This window comes from Pholcus phalangioides, unplaced genomic scaffold, assembly GCF_987345545.1.
Source record: "Pholcus phalangioides strain wild (caught in Gottingen) unplaced genomic scaffold, Ppha-v1.0 ptg000008l_1, whole genome shotgun sequence".
Taxonomy (NCBI): domain Eukaryota; kingdom Metazoa; phylum Arthropoda; class Arachnida; order Araneae; family Pholcidae; genus Pholcus; species Pholcus phalangioides.
Window position 1 is genome coordinate 52,124,395 of NW_028301601.1, and position 8,801 is coordinate 52,133,195.

Consider the following 8,801-nt stretch of genomic DNA (forward strand, 5'->3'; position numbering starts at 1 on the left):
TATTCTATCTAAGAATATTCTATATAGCCGAATATCATAGTGAAGAATTTCGCTATAGAATCTTATAGATTCTTCGTTAATATGTGGAACGAACCTATGCGCATATTCCTGCAAAAAAAAAAACCAGGGAATATGTCTGACCATATGTCTGAAACATATGTGATTATAACCCCCCGTTTAGACCTGCTGGAAGGACTTTTAAATCCCTTGGGGTCACAAAGTGTATGTGTTTTTATGTTTGTGACTATGTTATGTTTGTATTTGTATATATATGTCTGTGTTTTTGTGATTTGTTTACTAAATAAAAATGAAAAAAATGTTGCTTTGATTAGTATATAATTTTTTTTTTTTCGGTGAGTGTGCAAGTGTTGCTGCGATCAGTGTATTCTTTTCTGCTGTGTTATGAGCACTAATCAAGTATAATCACGTGAATAAATCTTTAATCAGTGTTTGAGTATAATCTTTGGATAAAATATAGGAGTTTTAAAATAATTTCCAAGAAAAATTTAATTTTAATTTTCTGATTCATGACACATTTTATCATTGACACAGACACATTCATTTCCATCGGGACATATATGTTCTATAGAGCAGTGGTTCTCAACCTTTTCAAGCCCGCGGCCCGGTTTCATTCGTTTTTCAGTCGAAGGTCCGGTCGAACACACGATCAACGGAAAACGAATGAGGAAAAATGAAACGGCTAATCACTCGCTGCCCGGTGTAAATTACATCATAGGCCCGGTGGTTGAGAAACACTGCTATAGAGGCTCTGAAATTGGCAGCAAAAAAGCAAAATAATTTTATTTCATATGTTTATGAATTTCAGTTTCTTGCTTTGTGTTTTGAAAAGTGCATTTACTGTTCTTTGTTTGGGATCAATTTGATCAATTTCATTTTTTCTTTATTTCACCTATTTTTTTTTCATTCTTTTATTTTTCCATTTTTCAAAGAATATCATGTTCTTTTGCAGCTTTAAACACGGGGCGCTCAACGCATATACTGCGGGTCACATGTGTGGCCAGAAAAATCAAAATTACAGAAAGAAATAATTTTTGAATTAAATAATTTCATAAGTAGTGAAAAAAAAACAACTTATCAATAAGAGAAATAATATCGTAATTTCTGAAAGAAATTATTTTACAATTAATAAAAGAATAAATGCATAATTATTGAATGAAATGAATTTAAAATAGATTGAGAAGAAAAACGATTTCAGATTGAAATTAATATCAAATCAAATTAATTTAATCAGTAATAAATTAAAAATATTCAAAATTAGTGATAAAAATTGTTTCAGAACTAATCAAAATTTACGATTAGTAAAAGAAATAATTTCAGAACAAATAAAAGTCTTCAATTATTGTCCCTGTTTTACTCGGGATCCCATTGATACCTTTTACGAAGATATAAGTAAGTTATATGAGTTGGTGGCTAGCGGGTTTCGTGGGAAGTTTCAATCCCGTTTTGTCTGAAAGGTTGAAGACTCCCCGTTTCATAGGTGGTCCGCAGGCAGACTTGGTAAAACTATTCATCCCTTGTAATTGATATCAGTAGCATTATATGGGTTCAAATAAAATTATACCTTCATACTTTGATTCACTATACATCATCGAGAAGAGTGTTATCTTAAACACGGGATATCAGTAAATTATGCCAAAAAATTGCAATTTATTGCTTTAAATGCAATTTGCTAATCACTGCTGAAATTACCGAAGTGTGAAAATAAAGAGTTGCTATATACTTGCCTGAAATTTTTTATTTAAAATTAATTTTTTTTCATTAAATGCAGAAATTATTTTTGCTTACAAAATAATTGATAAAAACAAATGAATTTTTGAACTTTGAAATTATCAAATCTTATTGTCAAACATTGAATAATTTGAATTTCAATAATTTAACATCATTGAGTCACTTTCTTTCAAATGAGCATTTAAAATTCCGACTAATTGAACTAATGATACATAAATTTTTTACGAGGCGGGCAACGTCACGGGGTATTAGCTAGTACGATATAAATGCGGATGACTTTCTTTCAAACCGAGCACAGCTCAAGTCTATCGTCATCTAGAGGCAATTTACTACCTAGTGAGTTGTAAGTACCTAACAGTCTGAGTTCGTATATAATGTTGCGTCTGATTTTTCAATTCTGTCATCTATATTTCAGAAGTGAAGTGAGTGAAGTGTAATGATTGAATCAAATTTGTACCGTTTGTAGGTCTGTTGCTGTCTGTGGCGAGACTTTTTAAAGGGGAGATCGGTTCTCATTCACGCCTCGAAGTTGGAAACCACAGAAAACCAACTTCAGTCGACTACGGTTCGAACCCGGGACCTCGCAATGCGAGTCCGTCACTATGAGCATTCGACCACCACAGCGGCAATGCGGAAGTAATACAGCTGGGGTCTTCAACCTTTCAGACATTGCTGGCCTAAAACTTTCCAAGTAGCCCGCGGGCCAGCAAAACATGCCGCGGTAATTTAGGTTATCAAACTGGGTTCCCCAAATTATTGAACAATGTTTTACTTGGTTACTTTGATAACTAATATCTATCAGAAAACGTTAAAATAATGAACGATTTATTTTATTCGTGTGAAACGTCATTCGTCCCCACTTTGACACAGTACTTCCCATAACAAGCGTAGGTACAGCATGAAAGCATCATTGTTAACAAAAATTAATGGAGGTAAACAGACAGTATCTCTAGAAGGCTGTGGTGAAAACATAGAAAATGATCTTTTCGAATCTGCTAACCCTACCCATGCGTTAAAACGACACTGGTTGTCTGGATTCGTACATGAAAATGATCAAAGTTGAAGCAGAATTATTTGATTTGAAATTGGCGCTTTTTTTTTTTCTTTTTCCTGATAAAAAAGATCAAATGTGCTGGCATCTATTTTCTTATTAGACAGTTATAAACTGATGTTTGTTGAAAATTGACTTTCCACCTTGTCTCTAGATGGCAGCAGCAAATCTATATCTGGATAATATAACACCCATTTACAGACAATTTTTCATCAACAGATAGCAGCAAAGATCTAACTATGTATCTCTTCAATATTGCTGGAAGCGATTTTAGAACTGGTGAAATAATTAATTTAAGAATTTCGAACACTAGAAAATAATAATCAATGGGAAAATAATAATTCCAGAATTATAAAAAATTCAGAATTAATGTAAAATAATTTTAAATTAATGAAATTTCTGAAATTATTTTTATTAGTAATTATAATTACTAAAAAAATAATTTCAGAATTAGTGGAAATTTGAGACGAATGAAAAAAATTCCAGAATCAATGAAAAAAAATAGTTGCATAATCAGTGAAATAATAATTACAGAATCAATGAAAATTATGAATAAATGGAATTTTTAATTTATTCTGAATTTTCATTATTTAAGCAATTTCTGAAGGGGAAAAAAACGAAAATTCATATAAGTAATTTCAGATTTATAGTCTATGAAAAATACTGCAGAATAAATGAAAATTTTCAACGGTAATGAAAGAAAAATATCTCCAGAATCAATGAAAAGTAATTACATAATGAGTGAAAAGTAATTACATAATGAGTGAAAAGTAATTACATAATCAGTGAAAAAATAATTCCATAATCTATGTAAAAATTAATGTTAAAAAATAACATTTAAAATAATGTGAAATATAACATTTTTCCTTACTGTTAAAAAAATAATCATTCCAGAATCAACGAAAATTCAGAATTGATGAAAAACATTAGAACATTAGAAAAAATACATAATATGGAAAAATAATTATATAAATCAATGAAAAATGTAATTCTAGAATCGATGAAAATTCATAATTTTTTAAAGAAAGAAATTATTTCAAAATAAACACAAAGACTCAGAATTAACGTAAGTCCTGAGCAATTTAGATGCCCCGTTTTACTTAGGGCAGTGCCTGCTTTTTTCGCATGGGCAAACGGGTGAGTGCCCAGGGCCTACAGATTTTTAGGGCCACAAAATCTACAGCCTTTTGTTTGTTAGGCACAGCTGACATACCCTGCTTCCCTTGCGTATGCCTCTGCCTCAACGAAGATTGCATTATATAAGGAATCCCCAAACCTCATATTTGTCCAGGGGCCAAATTTATGAGGAATAGGCTATGACTCGGGACATGGCCCCAATATCCTAGAGCAGGGGCCCCCCCAGGCTGGGGTCTTTTGTGGGCCCCTTTATGATGAATTTATAGCGTAAAAAAAACAAAAAAGGATGAAAATCGTTTCGGGGGCCCGCAACACCCCCACCATTGTGGGGACCATGACTCGGGGCACCGAGGCAGGACTTGATTGACCTTTCCGTTAAGGTATCACCGTCCACCTTATATGTAGGGAATTCATCTACATATATCTATCTATTTATATATATAAAATTGATTTTCTATCTGCGTGTGTGTGTGTTCTCTATACAAATCTACAATTTTAGATCGATCGGGACCAAATTTTGCATATATACCAAATGGGACCCGACTTAAACGATAGGCTACTTTAAAATTTCATCAGAGCAGAGCAAATGCCCCAAATGGGCAAAAAACTGTCTGGCAACAATGGTTTTTGGGCCTCAACAATCACTTTCCGAACGCTTACTTTGGTTACCGTGGTTCCCTAGCAATGCGTTTAAGACGTGTATATGCCTTTACAATGGTTTGTCATTTCTTCAACGCTGTCAGTATATGTATAATATTTATGCCTTTATAATTTAAGTTTTTTGAATGACGTCATAATCATCAGCATCACTTTGAGGGTCAGGAAAAGGATGATCCCCATAGAAATCAGTGTTAAAATTTCCGATTTTAATGTAGAAATGCGGAAATTTGGTGGGTTTTGGTGGGTGGGTCACATCAATAATTTTAAAAATTGTATAGAATTCTCGATTTTTGAAATATTGAGTTCGCTTAGGGATATACGAAGCCCAGGAGATTAAATATGAAGTAATTATCCGGACCTTTTTTTCTTATGAGTTGGATATTCGTGCAATAACATTGATTTCAACTTTTTATTTATATCTTCTCAAGAATGAAAATTAATGTCTCCGTATTGTCTTTTGATGTTCAACTGCATAAATTCATTTGAGTTAGGATATTTTAAAATTAATTATGGGCCCGTAAAAAGCACATCGAAAAAATTCCACAGCTTTATAATTAAGCATTTTTGGAAGCTGAAACAGGCAGAGATAGATAACTTGAAGTTCAGGGGGAGAAATACCTAGCACCCATCAAAAAAAAGGGGGAGGGGAGTATATTCATTTCCATGTTTCTTTAAATGTAGATTTGTTTATTTCATGAGTCGTGCAGGAAGTGGCCATATTGGTTAACTTTAGACACGGTGTATATGTTACTCAAAGGAAAAGGAATATATCACGTGATCGAAAAAGCCTCATTAAAGAAAACCTGGGCAACGCCGGGTATTATAGCTAGTATATCTATATATGTAAAATTGATTTTCTGTGTGTGTGTGTGTGTATGTTCTCTATACAAATCCACAATTTTAGATCGATCGTCGCCAAATTTTGCATATACACCAAATGGTACCCGGCTTGAACGATAGGCTACTTTAAAATTTCGTCAGAGCAGGGCAAATGCACTAAACGGGCAGAAAACTGTGTGGCAACAATGGTTTTTGGGCCTCAACAATCACTTTTCGAACGCTTACTTAACTTGAAGTTCAAAAGAGCAGGGAATCGAAATACTTAGTGCCCTTAAAAAAGGAAAAAAATATATTAATTTCTACGTTTCTTTAAATGTAGATTTGTTTCTTTCATGAGTCACGCTGGAAGTCGCCACATTGGTTAACTTAAACACGGTTTGTATGTCCCTCAAAGAAAGAGGAAGATATCGCATGATCCAAAAAGCCTTCTTGAAGAAAACCCGGGCAACGCCGGGTATTATAGCTAGTTCTTATAAAAAAGACATTCAAAAATTATATTTATATACTGTCGGTAATCCGGCCTGAGATAATCCTGCCCATCCAGTAATCCGGTATTTTTTCTTCAAGTAAAGGAAAAAGAAATAATGTCACTGCATGTCTGTGCGTCGTAGATAACACCAGGACTCGAGTTTCTAATAGCAATAACAGATTGATAACTATATCCGAAAGAAATCCAAAAACACATGAAATGACCATACCTCCACTTCAATTGAAGAGGACATATCAAAACAGGGTTCTTCGGTTTTTCTTTTCCACACAACTGGTTGCAAAATGCTTAATTGTGCCGTTTTCTTTTCCCACATTGTTCTAAAACAAGATATTTGTGTTTAAGTTAAAATTCTGAATTTATTAATATTATTGAGCCATTATGAGGAGTTTGAATGAAACTATTTGATGTGCTTTACGAATTATGATAGTTTTTTTTAATGTACGGCAAGTTCCATAGACCCCACCTAGAAAAACTCTTTCCGCCGAGTAACTGTGAAACTGAAAGAAACTGATCAAGAACTAGAGAAAGACCTTTTGTATTTACATTACATTAGTTTCCACTGTAGGTGGACCATTGCAAAAGGAACTTGATGCGTACATAGATAATAGCTGCTACTTCTGCCCAAATAGTGCATTGCGAACCGAGTATGGATGCGATTGTTGATAGGGGAACGGGACCACATTCTGACCTCCTACATAGTCTTGCAAGTTTATAACGATAATTTATCAGGTGGGGAAAAAATGTCTGGTTCTGGTTCAACAGCAGAATCAAAATACGCAAAAAAGCTTTTAACGTAAAAGAAATACAAAGTTGATAACAAACTGAAATCCCGACAGCTATAAACGGATCTTTTCCCATGCTATGATATTGGTCCGTTCCGCACTGTGTAAAAATCTACCCGACTAATAACGATGAATCCATGATTCTAATAAGTGGGGGCGTCTACTATATTATTCAGATGGACTTTTTCAACTTAACTTCCAGTAATCCGGCGATTTCGATAATCCAGCTCACCCTGGTCTGATATGTGCCGGATTAGAGTCTTCTGTATATACATATTTGTTGCTCGCGTTTATTAGCTGTTCTACTACATTATATGTTTTGAGTCCCTTTTCTTGGGTGTTTTTCTTTATACATATTTTATTCCTCTTCAATTCTTACGTGTTCTGGAATTTTTTAAGTTTCTTTCCATTTTTATTTTTTCATTCTTTTTCTCTTCATGCCTTGGTTGACCATATGCCCCGTATTTGCCAGTATAGTCCCGGTTTTCATGTTTTTCCAGCTGGCTCAACTTTTTTTGCGAAAATGTCCCGGTTTTTCACGTATTTTCAACGAAGCCAACTTGAATTCAAATCAATGACATTAAAATTATCTTCCCAACTCAGAATTTCGCTACGATAATTACGACTACGAATAAGAATAGTTATTTCACATATTTTTCATGTTTTTCTTTCATTCATTGCAATTTGGAGTGGCGCTTCATTTTCCTCTATTTCGAAGCCCAATTAAACATATTTTTCTCGAGCAAATATGGCCAGCCACTCATACCCTGCTTTTGTTCCCCTCAAGTTTATCTTCCATGCCCTCTTCTTTTCCTCTTTTTCTTGATGTTTATTGTCTATGTTTCTTTCATGTACTTCGTGTCTTTCTCCGTCTTCTTTTCAATCCTTTGTTTCCTTTCTCTCTCTCTTTCTATCTCCTTCCCTCTATTCTGCATCTGTTTTCTTCTATTCTTTATGTCCCTTCCATCGAGCTTATGTTACTAAAATATTCTGAACTTATTTCTCTTCTCAACACCTCTCTTCTTTACCACTTCTTTTTTGTTCTTCCCCCTGTTCATTTCTTTCTCTTTTTCTACCCCCTAATGTTTTTTTTTGTCTTTTTTTCATCTTATACCTTTTCTTCTGTTCCACTTTTTCTACTTTTTTCTTCGCCATTCCCTTTCTTTCATGAATTTACTCCTTGCACGCGTGATGAACGTCCAGACACTCAAATATTTGCTGTCTGCTGTGTGAAGAGTACGTTAGTGCAACTGGTCCAGACAGAGAAAGAAAAACAAGATCACTTTGATCTGAAGTAATTGTTCAGTTTTCTGGAATATTGAAAATATAATACGTACTCTCGGACATAAATTCAGAAAATCAATTTCTTAGCCCCTGGCAATGGGAATAAAAGGGAAAAACATCTCATGCTTTGTGAGTTGAAAGGATTCCAAGAGTGATGCGAAGACATTCATCATAAATAATGTGAACCTTAGGTTCAGTTGTGTGTATCCAGGCTATCCGTAGTAGTTTTATTCCAAGCCACTGAAGTTTCGAAGTTGCCTGAAGGCAAGTCCTGGGAAGAAAATAAAAGGATACATTATATTCCACAATTTCCTTCGCCTTGTCTTTTAGAATCGTTTTGTTTTTATTTCTTTGGTCTATTTTGATATCAAGAAAGTATTACAAGGAGGGGTATCATATGATCAAATATAAATTTACCAGCCACGAATACTACTTTATCGACCCTTTCTCCTCTCGTTAATTTCTGCTTTTAATCCCTAGGAATAAGAAACTAATATTACACGGCTAGGTGAGATGCAATACAAAAACGAGGTTGGTTTTGGTTTTGATTTGAAGAGCGAATTCATTTTCTCTCGCATGTTGGATACTGATTCATACTATTCTCACACATAACGCTGAATTTTCTTTCTGACAGATGTGTCTATAATGCCAATTCGAAATCACCTGGCTGAACTTTAACCCCTTTATGTACCGGATTTTGCTAACAAATTTGGATGATTTAACGTTGAATTACCAGAGATACATTCAAGTTCGGATCCAGGTCGCTATGACGGGAAGGGTGATCAATGGGGAGGTTCGTAGGATCTCC